The following is a 15,348-nucleotide window of genomic DNA, read 5'->3' as shown; positions in this document are numbered from 1 at the left end:
TATATTTATGTTTCACTTATACCCCCCTATTTCCCACTTCTTATATGTAATACCTGCTCAGACTATGGATCTGTTGACTTACATATTTTGAACACTTAAATGTCTTTATAGACTTCTCTATTTACACTTACATATATTTACACCTATATCTTTATAGACTTAGGTTTTAGACTTAGATGTCTATTTACACTTGTACATAATCTCTTAGATTACATATAATGTCTATGTAGACTCTCTATGTAACACGTAGTAAGTGTAGATAGCGGTATCTATTCAGACCTTTTTCTATTTTAAATTCCTTCATGTATAAAATGTATCATCCTTTTTGCATTTGGAAGTTCTTTATTTTTTGATTTATACAGACGTGAGTTATTTTTGTATCTTAAAACCCTATATACATCTTTCGAATTTTTTTATACTCTAAAATCCTTTATATAATAGGGCAGATATAGGTCCTTATTTTGAAATCCTTTTGTACGTATAAATTAATATTATTTTTCAATATACGTAACAAGGAGAGATTTTTTTCTATTTCGAGGCCTCACAGATATATTTACAGTTTTTAAAAATTTTTGAACCCCCCCCCCATGAATTTTCAGGCAATTTGGGCTGTGACCCCCTTTGGGGGGGGGACGGACACGGACCCCCATGACCCCCCATTCCCCACTCACCTGCTCCTCCACGGCATCATCACCCCCGTGGTGATGCTGGGGTGCCCCAAATGACATCATCACCCCTCCAGGCCCCCCAACCCCCCCTTTTTATTCACCCCCCCAAAAAGACACAAAACGAGGGAAACGGCCCCAACCGGCAGCTCGTTACTTTAATAATGCCGTTTACGTATGTACGCACGCACCCCCGCCAAAAAGGGGGGCTCTGCTAGAAAGATAAAGGAGGGGCGCCCCCCCCAAACGCTTGCAGCCCCCCCCAGCCCCCGTCCCGCAGGCTGCCAGCCGGCCCCTCACCCTCAGCACGCCCAACGACCGGCAGGCAAACCTGGGCCGGGGGTCTCTCCTGAGCACCACGGGACGCTCACAGCGAGGCATCTGAAAAACAAAAATCCCAACGGATATTTCAGCACGTTAAAAAAACAGCACCGAAGGCAGCAGAGGAATTCGGTCAGGGCAAGGGAGAGGGTAGCAGTCGAGCTAAAGGAGGGTGCCAGGCAAACGGGTCAGCTCGAAATACAACGCCGCCTTTAAAAGCTCAAGCGATTCGAACGCTTAAAATCAGCGTGAAGACTAATTGACACAATTCTGAACGCGTTCTTCGCAGAGAAGTAAACGCTCTCGCTGGTGTCGGAAAACGCCTCGTCCCTTCCTTACAGCACCGCTGCAGGGAGATAACCCCGTGAGGCTGCAGGACAAGGGCGCGCCGTAATCAGCATCTACGCTCACGGATCCACCGCCGCAGCTCCAGCCCTTGCGCTGCTGCTGCTGCTGCTGCTGCGCATCTCGCTCGCTTGGCCGATAAAGCTGAAAGTGAAGCGTAAAACTTTGAAGAGTAAAATGAAAAAGAAAGAACAAATCTCAGCAATTCATTTTATGCTAAAAAGGCGTGCGCACGCTTACATACGTACAATGAGAAGACTCGTACTATAAAAATATTTGATTTTCCTTTTGCGTTCATTGAAATTGCGTAGCTGTGAATTCATACCGTTAAATTATCTACCTCCAAGCTACACAGCTATCGTTTGACCAGGGGTTTTGCGTGTGTGACATGACTAGGAGGGACGCCTGGCCAGCTGCGCCGAGACCGATGCTACCGAACTGCCGGGGAAACGCGCCGTCGAAAGCGAGACAGAAATAAAGTGCTTCAGAGCACTCTGCCAAAAGATCAGGAAAAAAGCCCCTAACGTTCAGTTGCCTCTCTTTTTAAACGTTTAGAGCAACTACCCAACTGCTTAAGCACACCTAATAAATTATACACTACAGCTATTTGGCAGTTGCAGTTTAAACAACGCAAGTCAGTTTGGAAATTAGACAATTTTAACTTTCTTTTTAAAATTTCATTTATGATAGAAAAATCAGTGAGATAAGAGATCTCCCATACGGTTTTACTTTTTTTGGGGGGGGGGGGAGGGGGGGGGGCAGGCGGTGGGGAATATCAAATCCCCGGTGCTGCAATACATCAGGCTACCAAAAAGGACTGGCAGGTTTGCTAACGCTGTTGGCTGTACCCAAGCGTGCGGAGGAACGCGTCTTTACGATCTCTCGACCGTTACACCCGAGAACCAAAGATCAGCCATACGTCGACTATTGGAAGATGTGCTGCGCTTGGGTCCTTGCAAGGAAATCGACTTAACTCCTTTTTTTTTTTTCCAGAGAGAGTGAAAAGTCTCCTTGCGGATGACTTCTACTGCCAAGCACGTCATCTCTGAAGATCCATTCTGATGGGAAGTTTGTAAAAGGCAACTCCTTTGAATGAAAAAGATTTCCATTCTGGAAAATCTCTTTCCACCCGAAGTCAAAATTACGCGCTGCAGGTTAGGAAAAAGGACATTAGAGAATCAGTAACTCACCGAAAACACATCAGGACTCTCTGTCGCTAGTTACGAGGCTGCTACCGCTTCTCGGGAAAGCCTGGAAAACACACCGAAGCGACGCCGATTTGTCCCGTGTTGTCCACGCCTCTTCTTTGACCTTGATTGCTTTTAGCACAGATGCCAGTATCTCAGTAAGGTTTTCGAGTGCTCCTGTAAGGTATTTTAAACACTGACTGACTGAAAAAGCATAAAGCTTTTATCGTGAAAACAAAGCCTGTTTCTCCCGAACGTCCGAACTCTTACAAACAGTTCCTTTCCTCTTCTAGTCCAACATTATTTTCACAGCACCCTTTAATAGCAAGCGCACAGAAACAGAAGACTCTGCTTTCAGGAAGAGAAAATAGACGAAGGAAAGCAAGCCTTGAATAGGCGTACCACGCTCCAGAACAGACCTTTATTTTTAGTATTTGTGTTAAAATATTTCATGTTAAAAAAATCAGATAGAAGGAGAGCTGCCACATTCTTCGTGTTAACTGTAAAGTCCACACTACAAGCACCTTAGGAAAAATGCAGACACACATCACAGGCATACCTTGTACTTGCAGACCACTATGGATCCTTTCCATCCGTCTCGTACTTTCACGGCAGTTGACATTCTGCTGAGAGGAAAGGAAAAAAAAAAAAAAAAACCAAACACGTTTAGCACAAAGCTTCCTTTTCTGTGAAGACTACAACTGAGTGGAGGAGAAAGTATTTTGCATCATCTTTGGTGCAGTTGTTGAGACAGGCCACTAGAGCTTCTGCATGTTTTAGACAACCGTGCCTTTTCTTTTGGCTCATCGGCAGCTTTAGAACTCACTTGCCTAGAGACGCGCAGGTGACAGGCACAGACACCTACGTACGTTTTCTCAAGCCTAAGTAGAGCCGCGATTTCCTCACCCGATACGTCCCAAGTTGAGTATTTTTGTTAAAGAGTACGGCAACCCGTCTGTCCTCGCGAACTCGCTGCAAAAGAGGAATCCTTTTTTCCAGGCCGTTTCTCCAAACGGTTGAGATCTTTGAAAACTGCAGTTGTGCCACCAAACCTGCTCAGGGTCCCTCCCAACCTTCGACCATCGTTAGATTTAACAGGCACACGCTCTATTCCGTCTTCCAACAGCAAAAATACATAACGCCCCCAGACCCCTAGCGCAACCCTACGGACGTCCACACACACCTCGCTGTTTTGATGAGGAGCCACTGAGCACCCCTGCGAGCACAGCGGGATCATGCGCAAGACCAGCGTCCTGGTATCGGCTGGGATAGAGTTAATTCTCTTCCTGGTAACTGGTATAGCGCTGTGTTTTAGATTTAGGACGAGAAAAACGTGGATAACACGCTGATGTTTTAGTTGTGGCTAAGTAGCGCTTACGCTAGTCGGGGACTTTTCAGCTTCTCATGCCCTGCCAGCGAGAAGCTGGGAGGGACCTTAGCCAGGACAGATGACCCAAACCGGCCAAAGGGACAGTCCGTACCATATGACGTCGCGCTCAGTACATAAGCTGGGGGAGTTGGCCGGGCGGCGGCGACTGCCGCTCGGGGACCGGCTGGGCATCAGTCGGCGGGCGGTGAGCAATCGCATTGTGCGCCGCTTATTTTGTACATTCTTTTATCGTTACGATTGTTTCCCCTTCCTGTTCTGTCCCATTAAACTGTCTTTACTTCACCCCACGAACTTCACTTTTTTTTCCGATTCTCTCCCCCACCCCACTTTGGGGGCAGGGGGAGCGAGCGAGCAGCTGCGTGGTGTTTAGCTGCCTGTCGGGTTAAACCACAACAACCAGCTTCACCTACACCGATTTCAGCGAATGCAGCTTCTGAAGCTTTAAACTGAAAACCGTATCTTGACACTTTGCCGCGGCAGAAACGATCCGTAACTAGAACTCTACAAAAACGCAGTAACGCACATTGCAAACCCACAGCAGCGACAGCTTCAGAAATATTTCTACCGGGAACAAGGGAGAAAAACAATACAGTTTCATCTCACGCACAGGAAAGCAGCAGGCAGAGAAAAGGGTCGGCATTCGTAGCCCTTGCAGAACGCAGGCATTCTCCTTCCATTCCTAAACCCGCCTCTTAGGTCGAAATATCACAACACTACTACGGCAATATCGAGAGCAGGGAACAGCAGCCCTGCCGCTGGATGTGCTACTGACTGATGCTATTTACGTAGCAGGACACCTAGACAGAGGGGCACGTTTTTCCACACACAACCCTGAACTTCCTGAAAATTTATGTTTACCAAAACGAGCCATTTGGAACACATTGCCAAACAATGTTTGGCAATAAAACTTTGATGTGTTTGACACACACAAATTTGGGGTAACTCGCTACTTGCTTCCTGCTGTTGTTGTTCTTCCTTCAGAAATTCTACTTGTAGCCAAGTTATTCGCTACCGGTTCAAGCATTTACCTTCCAGGTATTACCAGCACATCTACACAGGCGAGGAACTAAATCGCTCTTCTAAAACTACCCGAGTGAAAATTACAGCCACGAAAGAGGAGTGACAGAGAAGAAAAGGAGAGGTCAGGCAGCAAGAGAGCTCTGCAGGCTGCCACCAGTCAACATCGCACTCTTTTTAAAAAAAAAAAAAAACACAAACCAAAAAATAACACAAACACAAAAAGCCCACAAAAACCAACAACAAAACAAAACCTTGACGTTGTACCTTTTTTTTCTTTTGGAGCTCGTCCCTGTCTCAGCAGATTGTCTCGTCAGAGCATGAAATGCAGGTGATCCGTATCCCGATGACATCTGCACGCGATGAACACGTGTTCAGAAATAGTCCAGATCTGTAAGACCGGTGTCATCTGTGTGGTTTTAATAATCATAACTCCGTTTTATTGACCAATGCATTTGCGAGGAAACTAAGTAACTTTTAAACGTAGCCTCTCCTTGGGCAGAAAAATGCGTTAGGGAGTGAAAAAAATGATGATTCAGAGCTCCCAACCATGACGGAGCAGCGGGGAAATTAACGAAAGTGAAGGCCAACAGCAGCAACACGAAGCGACATTTGGCTTTAATTCTGATCACGTACTTAAGCGGCTCTCCAAGTCTATGCCTCGAGCCTATGAATGACTAGCCCTTTTTTGGAAGGACCAACTTTTTTCCTTAAAAGTCCTAGACTGAAGACTCCACTGAACAGAACGTGGATTGAGCCACAGGACAACGTGCCGTCAACACTCTCAGGAAAAAAAAAATATCAAGTAAAAATCAAGTTTAAATATCAGTTTCCATCGTGTCTCATTCATTCCGTTTCTAGTGATACCTGGGTGCTCCAAAATTCACTCTCCTGACACCACGTAGTACTACAAATTGAGTTACGCCTATAAAAATAAAAGGCTATTTCCAACCTGCCCATAAAATCAGTATGAACAAACAGAAGAGAAACACTTGAACTTAAAGAAGGACACAGGCAGCTCTTAATTTTTCGTAGATGAAAGCTCATTCTTTTCCCTGAAAGGAAAACACTCGTAACTACCCAGGGTTAGTTACGCTAACGAGGGTACGTAGGCACGCTCTGTTCACGGCAATTGTTCATCAGCTTTTCTGCACCGGCAGCAAATTTGCCTTTTCCCTGGGTTTGACGGGGAGCACCTGCAGCGACCTTGAACACGCCAATGTTTCTCCCGGCTCCCCCGGCCCCACACGTGCCATCACCTGAGCAGCAAGCGGCGTCAACCACGCAGGATTTTCTTCACGTGACGCAGAAGGTGACGCTGGGAAAAGAGGAGGCACAAAATGAACCTGTTTGTCACACCCAGCCAACGGCGAAAACCCAGGGAAGGATTCTGCCGTGCGGGGCCGGGCTGTGCACCCCGGGAGCTCCAGCCGGCCGGTTTCGCTCCCCTTTGCCGGGTACCGGGGAGACACCGCCGCCTCGTGCTGCCGCCTGCCCCCCGGGGGACCTCGCTTCAGCCCTCGGGAACGGGACCGGGAGAGACCCTCCACGCAAAGAGAGCGGATCCACGCGTGGCGTGGATTTAATCCCCGAGGGAAGAGGCCGGGCTCCCCGCTAGCAGAAGGACAACTCGCCTCCCTGCCGCTCGGAGCGCCTTGCCGGGGACAGCCCTGCCTGCGCCTGGCTGCTCTTCAGCCGTGCTGGGAGTGCAGTCTGGCTGACGGATGCTCCGGCAAACAGACACTGCAGCGAATCGCAGCTCCCGCTCGTTACAGCTGCTGGTAATTTTGCCTCTGGCTAAGGCATGCCCCAGACAGCGGACACCCCGTCTCGTTCCAGCTCCTGCTTGCGACGGTTCTGGCTAATTGAAGCTCCAGCTCTGCACCGTTGATTTCAGCTCCTTCTCCTTACAAGCTCCAGCTATTTGCAACAGCCTGGGCTTTTGACAAGGTCGTAAACCAATCGCCGTCAAAACTCGACTATTAGGATTAAATATCATAGTTGGACATTGTATAAACATTAATTAGTTTGTACGACTAATCAGTTAATAACTATTCGAAGCAGTCGACAAGCAAGAGCTGGACTCGAAGAGGGCGTGCGGGGTCTGAAAAGCAGAGACCACCTCTTCCCCCCAGAGACCACCGCAGACGTTGAGTTGGGCCTGGTGCGTGCCGGCCTCCCGCACTTCGGGGTCCAGCAGGACCAGAGCCCCTCCCCCCGGGGAGGGTCCACGCACCCTGCCCACCCCCTGCTTTCCCCCGCAGCCCCCAATGCCCTCCCAGCCCCCCGCACAAACGGCCAAACCGGCTTCTGCTTTGGGCCCCCAAACCAGCTCACTTGGCACCCATTTCTGAGCCCAAAAACCCAGCTGCTGCGCCTGTTCTCAAGGCCCAAAGATGCCCCCGGGGAGGGCAAGCGCTTGTGTGATGCTTCGGGCAGAAACGGGGCTGAAAGGTCCGATCCCGGTGCCGGGGGAGCAGAGGCGAGCTGGCTGGGACCAGCTTTTGCTCCTGGAACGACCCCAAGTCCCTGCTCCGAGGGCTTCCCCTTGGGGCCCTGGGGTGGACCTGTCCCTCCCCTTCAAATGCTCCAGCAGTTTCGGGGGCAGAAGGCCGTTTCTAAGCCCTCTCTCCAGCAGCTCCTCCCTCGACTCGGCCCGTGAAGCCCCCAGGCTCGAGCACCTCGCTGGGGCGGGCGGCCTCCATTGCCTACAGGCTGCCCGTCTGCCTGCAGGGAGGGCTGGGGGGTGCCCGGCCCCACGGGGCGACAGTGGGGACTCGCAGGGAGGGTCTGTTTGCACACAGCGCCCACCCCGCCCCCCCGCCCCGGCCCCACTGCGCGGCCCCCCTAGGGCACACAGCCCCGCCCCCCAGCCCCACTCCCCAGATGCTCACAGCCCCTCCTCCGCCTGGAGCCCCCCCAGCCCCCGTCCCCGGAGCCTGCAGGACCGCCCCGCCCCCCCGCCACAGCCCCACTCCTCGGCTCCCCGGGCCCGCGGCCCCTCACACTCACGCTGCGCCGCCGCCTCGGTGCAGAGCCCGCCGCGCGCCCCGTTGAAATACCCTCCGCAGCCAATCAGCGCGCGGCTCCACCGGACCGCCCGCGCGGGGCACGCCGGGAGTTGTAGTCCCCGCCCCGGGACCGCGCATGCGCACGGCGCCTCGTGCAGCCCGGCTGCCTCTACATCGACACCCGTACAATGGAGGTGATCGTGCACCGACCCTGGTGCAACCCTTGTGCCCCCCATGCTCGCAGCCCCTCCCCGGTGTTTGCAAGCGCCTCCCAGCCCCAGGACCCCCGGTGCTCACAGCACCCGACCACACCATTTTCCAGCCCCGTGGGAGCCCCAAGCCCCACTCTCAAGCCCCGCCAGGACCCACAGCCCCACTCCCCAGCTACTTGGGGGACTGCAGCCCCCGCCCCCAGCCCCACTCCCCAGCCCCCCTAGGACGAACAGCCCCCCCTCCCCGGCCCCCTCCGGGACGCACAGCCCCCCCCAGCCCCCCTCCCCGGCCCCCCCGGGACGCACAGCCCCCCCCCCGGCCCCCTCCGGGACGCACAGCCCCCCACGGCCCCCCTCCCCGGCCCCCTCCGGGACGCACAGCCCCCCCCGGCCCCCCTCCCCGGCCCCCTCCGGGACGCACAGCCCCCCCCGGCCCCCCTCCCCGGTCCCCCCGAGACGCACAGCCCCCCTCCTCAGTCCCCCGGGGGGTCCCCAGCCTCCCGCCAGCCCGCCGTGCCCGCGGCACCTCAGACTGCCGCCGCCGCCGCCGCCGCCGCCGCCGCCGCCGCCGCCGCCGCCGCCGCCGCCGCCGCCGCCGCCGCCGCCGCCGCCGCCGCCGCCGCCGCCGCCGCCGCCTGGGTGCAGAGCCCGCCGCGCGCCCCGTTGAAATATCCTCCGCAGCCAATCAGCGCGCGGCTCCTCCGGGCCGCCCGCGGGGGGCACGCCGGGAGTTGTAGTCCCCGCCCCGGAAGTGCGCATGCGCACGGCGCCTTGTGCACGGCGGGTGCCTGCGCAGGGACCTCCCTGCAACGGTGGGGATTGTGCAGGGACCTTTGCGCAGCGGGGGGTCGGTGTGTGGAGACACCCATGCAATGGGGGGGCAGTGCAGGAAGACCCTTATGCAATTGGTTGGTGTGCAGGGGACCCTCGTGCAATGGCGGGCAGGTGCACGGGGACCCTTGTGCGATGGTGGGGATTGTGCAGGACCCTCGTGTGACAGTGGTGGTTATTTTTCTCGGCAGTACCCTTGGGTTCGGGAGCAAAACAGCCGGTGCCTGAAACCACTGGGGTGTTTTGACTGCTGCTGAGCAGCCTCGAGGCCGCCTCTGGTTCCCACATGGCTCCCATGGTGCGCGTGGACCCTCCTGCAACGGGTGCAGGTGTGCAAGGAGGGTGATCCGGGGTAGGGGTCCCTCTCTGGAGGCACCCAGCTCGAGCTGGCACCTAAGAACTAATCAAGGAGTAATGAGGAACCTTCTCTTGCACCTGACGTTAACCAGCGGGATCCCAGGGTCAGACCCTGTTACGGTGATTGGACCCTGGGGAGGTGGCAGAGGGTGCCCTGGACAGGTTGGGGGGGTTCCCTGGGGAGGAGGGGAGCCCCCACCCCCCTGACTGTGGGCACTCCCCCCAAGGAGCAGAGCATGGTGCAAGACTTTAGGGAGGATGAGGGCTAGCAGGTCCCCGAGATGGCAGTGCCGGCTCTTCCCAGTGTCTCCCCAGTGCTGGAGGGGGTGTGCGTGTGTGTGTCTCATGACCATGGGGATGGGGGGGGGGGCGGCCTCAGGATGGGGCAGGGGGGGAATCCTGGGGTCCGGGAGGGACCCTGGGAGTGGGGTAGGTGGGGGGACATTGGGGGACAGAGGTGTTTCTCGGGAGATTGAGGACACCATGTGGGGAGTTGAGACTGGGAGGGATGACCCTGGGGAGGTGGGGGGCACCGCGGGGAGAAGGGATCCCACCCCCGACACCTGCAGCCACCCCCAGGGGCAGCTGGGACCCCGACCCACTGGGGGACCAGGATGGGAACGATGGGGACTCACTCATGGATACTGCACAGGTAATAAAATAGTTCATGCTGCACCCTGTTGTAGGGTCTCTGGGGTGCCCTGGGCGCCGAGTCCCCCTGACAGCCGGCCCTTCCCGGGGGTCCCCAGGCTGCCGGGTTCCTCTGGCCCCAGCCGGCGGGAGCTGTGTCCTCCCAGCCGCTGGCCACGCAATGGCAGCACCGACCCACGGCCACGCGGAGACAGGGCTGGGGACAGGGCCGGGGTTGCCTGCGCTCCACCTGGGTCTGCAGGGCTCGGGCAGGGGGGACCCGGCATCCTGCAGCTCCGCTCCCACCCTGGGGACCCCAAACACCCCCGGGGGTGCGTCGCTGTCCCTGTCGCTGGTGGCAACCAGCATGGGGGGAAGGTGACAGTGAGGGTCCCCGCCAGTGGCCCGGAGTTCGTCACCGCTGGGGGGACAGGGGACAAGCAGGGCCAGCACCGAGGAGCGACGGCAGCACAGCCTACTCTCTGGGGGTCCCCACCCCCTGTCCCCAGGGGTCCCCTCCGTCCCCGTGGTTTATTGGGGGAACACAGAGCCCAACGACCAGCCGCAGGGACAGGGGACGGGGAGCTGCCCCAGGGATGGGGACAGCACCGGGACACGCCGATACTCTTGGGGGTGCTGGCATGCGGGGGGGGGGCACCCTAACCATTGCCGCCCGGGATGACGAATGCACCGGGATGAGGGAGGCACCGGGATGGGGACGGCGCATGGAGGGGCCAGAGCCGGCGCGCGAACGCCGGGCTGCAGGACCACGCTTCGGCTTCGGGGCGGCAGCAGCGAAGGCGGCGGCGGCGGCGGCGCTGCTGCGCACCTGAGCGGTGCCGGCGCTGCAGTACCGCGATTCGGCCACGGGGCGGCAGCAGCGAGCAGCCGCCGGGCGGCGCGTGCACGGGGGCGGCACCGGCGCTGCAGGTCCGCGCTTTGCAGGCCCAGCGCCCGCCGGCACCGCGCACGTGGGGCGGCAGCGGCGTTTCCTTACCGGAACGAACCAACGAACGCGGCGGCATCACCCCGCAGGCACCACAGTACGGCATTGCCGTTACCGGCGGACGGCAGCGCGGAGAAAGGGGGCGCCACCGCGCATGCGCGGCTCAAGAGCTGCAGTACCCAGTTTTGGTCGCTCGGTGGCAGGAGCGAACAAAGGAGAGCGCGCCACTGCGCATGCGCGGCTGAAGCACTGCAGTACCGAATTCTGGTCGCTCGGTGGCAGCAGCGAGCAAAGAAAGGCGCGCCACTGCGCATGCGCGGCTCAAGAGCTGCAGTACCGAATTCTGGTCGCTCGGTGGCAGCAGCGAGCAAAGGAGAGCGCGCCACCGCGCATGCGCAGCTGAAGAGCTGCAATACCGAATTCTGGTCGCTCGGTGGCAGCAGCGAGCAAAGAAAGGCGCGCCACTGCGCATGCGCGGCTCAAGAGCTGCAGTACCGAATTCTGGTCGCTCGGTGGCAGCAGCGAGCAAAGAAAGGCGCGCCACTGCGCATGCGCGGCTCAAGAGCTGCAGTACCCAGTTTTGGTCACAGGGTGGCAGCAGCGAGCAAAGAAAAGCGCGCCACCGCGCATGCGCGGCTCAAGAGCTGCAGTACCCAGCTTTGATCGCTCGGTGGCAGCAGCGAGCAGAGGAGAGCGCCCCACCGCGCATGCGCGGCTCAAGAGCTGCAGTACCCAATTCCGCCCGCCGGGTGCCACCGTCGCCTCACCGGCCCTTTCCCCTTCTCTCCGCCCAGTTCGTACCATCGAAAGACGGTAACTGCTTACTGGCGGTACTGGGCTTAGATTTCCCTGCCCTTTTCCCACTCGCGGCCCGGGCACTAATCTTCATCGCCTCTGTACCAAAAAGCACCCGGTGGCTCCAGCATTTCAGTCCTTTCCCTTTGGCCGCTTTACAAGTCCCGTGGTGGTTTCTGCCCGTGCCCCCCAGCCCATTACCCGGGGAGGAGAAGCAGCACAGGGAACCTGTGGAACAGGTTTCTTTCTAACCCGGAGGAAGCCCCAGGGATCGCTGTCTCGGTCTGCAGGTGGCATCGGGGTTGTGGGAGTGACAGCGGCGACTCAACAGATGCTGGAAAGAGATTTAAAAAAAATAAGGCCACACGGGTGACACCCTGAGAGCAGGGGAGGGGCAGCTATGTCCATCAGGAAACCGCGCTTCTGAGCAGACCCGGTGCCAGTGGCTGACCTGCAAACAACGAGCGATACGCTGGTGGTCCTGGGGCTGTGTTGCGGTGTTTGCACCTTTCCTCGCCTCTGTGCTATCAGCACTCTGCTCTCCTCATCCTGCACACGCGCAGGGCTTGCCACTTGGAGGAGAGACACTGCACGACGTCACTTACCACCCTGCCCTCCAGCGTGCAAAGGAATTAGAAATGAGGCAGGGAAAGCCAAGAGGCCTGCTGGTGTATTAGGCGTCCTCAGCAGTTGACCGTAGAGCCCGGCAGGTTCCATCCTTGCTCTGTGCTTTTGTAGCTTGAACCCCCGATTGTTTTGCCATCGAGACTGCAAGGCGAGGAATACGCCTCTACTTGAACAAGCAAGACCCCTGCCAAATAGCTGAGCTGTGCGCAGTGATAGGCGGCTGCCTGTGACCGACACCTTTTTCTGCTAAAACCAGAGCACGCTTCCCTTGTGAAGAGCCATCGGCAGTACAGAACGGACCTGAGCTCTCCTTGCACCGGCTCCTCAGAGAACGGCGTCTCAGTTCGACTGAAGCGTGCAGCAGCCTGTCGTCATCCCAGCCCCTCGCCCTCGAGCAAGCGGCTGCCTGTAGCAGCGGCAGAACCGCTGCTGCGCAGAGGGGAAAGGAATGGCTTGGCCTCAAGCTCTGCGGGCTGCCTGTGGCCCCTGCGGAGCCGACGACCTCGGCAGCCCATACAAAGGGCGAAGCTAGCAGCCTGAGAAGGAGTCACAGGGTGCTGCAGCTCCTGCCACAACCCTCCTTCCCAGCCTGCTGCTGGAGCACAAGGCACTTGAAAGCAGCAGGAAAGAACAAGGATGGCAAGATGGCAGGAATAACACGGAGAGCCTAAAGCGTTTAGCCAGCAGGGCTTGCAACTCACCTTGTGCCGTGGTTGAATCCCAGCTGGCAACTCAGCACCACACAACCGCTCACTCGCTCCCCCCTCAGTGGGAGGGGGGAGAGAATTGGAAGGGCAAAAGTGAAAAAACTCCACTTGTAAGGAAAAGGGGGGAAAAAAACCCCAAACAACAGAGCGAAAAACCCCAGACAGACAAGCGGTACAAATGAAAACAATGGCTCACCGCCAACCGACGGATGCCCAGCCAGCCGCAGCCCAGCAGCGGCCCCCCCGCCAACCGCCCCCCGAGTTTTATTTCCTGACGTCACAGGGTCTGGAACATCCCCTGAGTCCGCCGGGGTCAGCTCTCCCAGCGGTGCCCCCTCCCAGGCCCTCGCGCACCCCCAGCCCGCTCGCCGGCAGGGCGGGGCGAGGAGCAGCACAGCCCCCGGCGCGGTGCAAGCGCTGCGCAGCGGGAACTCACGCAGCCCCGCGTCACCGACGCCGTTTGCAGCACAAACCCAAAACGCAGGAGGAGGGAGAGCGGGGTGGGAGTGGGGTGCGGGGGAGCGGGAGGGGGGTGCCAGAGTTTGGGCGGGGGGCAACGGGCAGGTTGGCGGGGCAGGCAGCACCCCAGGGGTTCGGGGCAGAGGGGTTACGGGGAGGCAGTGCGGAACACGGGGGGTGGGAGGAGGGAGAGGAGAGAGGAGGGCAGTGCGGGCACGAGGTAGGAGGGCAGGGGATACGGGGGGCGCGTCACGGGGAAAACCTCGCACGGGGGGAAAAACCTCGCACGGGAAAGGTGGGGCGGACACCGGGAGGGGCGGGGGGGGACATGCGTGGGGGTGACCTACGCCAGGGGGTCCACCCGGGACCACCCACAGCAGAAAACTCGCCTGGGATGACCCGCAACAGATAATCCGTTCCCGATGACTGACCCTCGCTGGATAACCACGAGCGATGCCCCTCAAGTGGCTGGTGTTTCACCCCAAATCTTCCCCAAATCGGGGGGTGTTTTGCTTTTCCATAATATCAAAATTGGGGTTTTTTCCTTTTCCAAAACATTCCACCATTTGGAGGTTTTTCAACGCTTTTTCACAACAAAAATTGGTGGTTTTTGCTTTTTCGTTTTGTGCGTGAAAATGGGTTTTTTTTTGCTTTCCGGCTGCCCAAATCCAGGCGGATTTGGCTTTCCCGGGAGCTCCAAGTTGGGTATTTTTCCCCCAAAATTGCGGGCTTTTTTTTCCCCACCCCTTGCCGGCCCCGAATTAGGGGTTTTGTGGTATTTTTAGGCCATGGCGGCAGGTCCCGCTCTGCGTGCGCAGCCCTGCAGGGGAAAGTCCCTGTTGGGGGAACTGGCCCCCAATCAGGATGGGAACAGGCGGAAAAGGAGAACAGGGAAGAGGCAGCTTTTGAAAGCGCTTTTGTATCTTCAATAGAGAGGTGTTTCGGGGCGGGGTGTGTGTGTGTGTCGAATTTTAAAATCCTTTCTGTAAACAGGGTTTCTTTGCATTTTAAAAACCTTATTATCAGAGACATTTACACTTAATGTATTTACACATATCTCTCTATATATATTTAGTGAATATATTTATGTTTCACTTATACCCCCCTATTTCCCACTTCTTATATATAATACCTGCTCAGACTATGGATCTGTTGACTTACATATTTTGAACACTTAAATGTCTTTATAGACTTCTCTATTTACACTTACATATATTTACACCTATATCTTTATAGACTTAGGTTTTAGACTTAGATGTCTATTTACACTTGTACATAATCTCTTAGATTACATATAATGTCTATGTAGACTCTCTATGTAACACGTAGTAAGTGTAGATAGCGGTATCTATTCAGACCTTTTTCTATTTTAAATTCCTTCATGTATAAAATGTATCATCCTTTTTGCATTTGGAAGTTCTTTATTTTTTAATTTATACAGACGTGAGTTATTTTTGTATCTTAAAACCCTATATACATCTTTTGAATTTTTTTATACTCTAAAATCCTTTATAAAATAGGGCAGATATAGGTCCTTATTTTGAAATCCTTTTGTACGTATAAATTAATATTATTTTTCAATATACGTAACAAGGAGAGATTTTTTTCTATTTCGAGGCCTCACAGATATATTTACAGTTTTTAAAAATTTTTGAACCCCCCCCCATGAATTTTCAGGCAATTTGGGCTGTGACCCCCTTTGGGGGGGGGGGGGGGGGGGACACGGACCCCCATGACCCCCCATTCCCCACTCACCTGCTCCTCCACGGCATCATCACCCCCGTGGTGATGCTGGGGTGCCCCAAATGACATCATCACCCCTCCAGGCCCCCCAACCCCCCCTTTTTA

At 56.0% G+C, this 15,348-nt stretch overlaps 1 long non-coding RNA gene across 2 annotated transcripts; it reads right to left on the bottom strand.

Annotated features, from left to right (window-relative positions):
• Window positions 1-819: 819 nt before the first annotated feature.
• LOC142085542 (uncharacterized) lies at window positions 820-6,002 on the bottom strand. Of its 2 annotated transcripts, XR_012674758.1 has the most exons (5): window positions 5,193-6,002; window positions 3,078-3,141; window positions 2,522-2,695; window positions 1,326-1,475; window positions 820-1,046 (listed from the first exon to the last, which is right to left on the bottom strand). It is a non-coding gene; the product is annotated as an uncharacterized LOC142085542 (long non-coding RNA). The 2 variants fall into 2 exon arrangements; XR_012674757.1 differs by having other exon boundaries at window positions 820-1,475.
• Window positions 6,003-15,348: the final 9,346 nt, after the last annotated feature.

This window comes from Calonectris borealis, chromosome 9, assembly GCF_964195595.1.
Source record: "Calonectris borealis chromosome 9, bCalBor7.hap1.2, whole genome shotgun sequence".
NCBI classification, from domain to species: domain Eukaryota; kingdom Metazoa; phylum Chordata; class Aves; order Procellariiformes; family Procellariidae; genus Calonectris; species Calonectris borealis.
The sequence above is the reverse complement of the archived record's forward strand: the minus strand, read 5'-3'. Positions and strand labels throughout refer to the sequence as shown.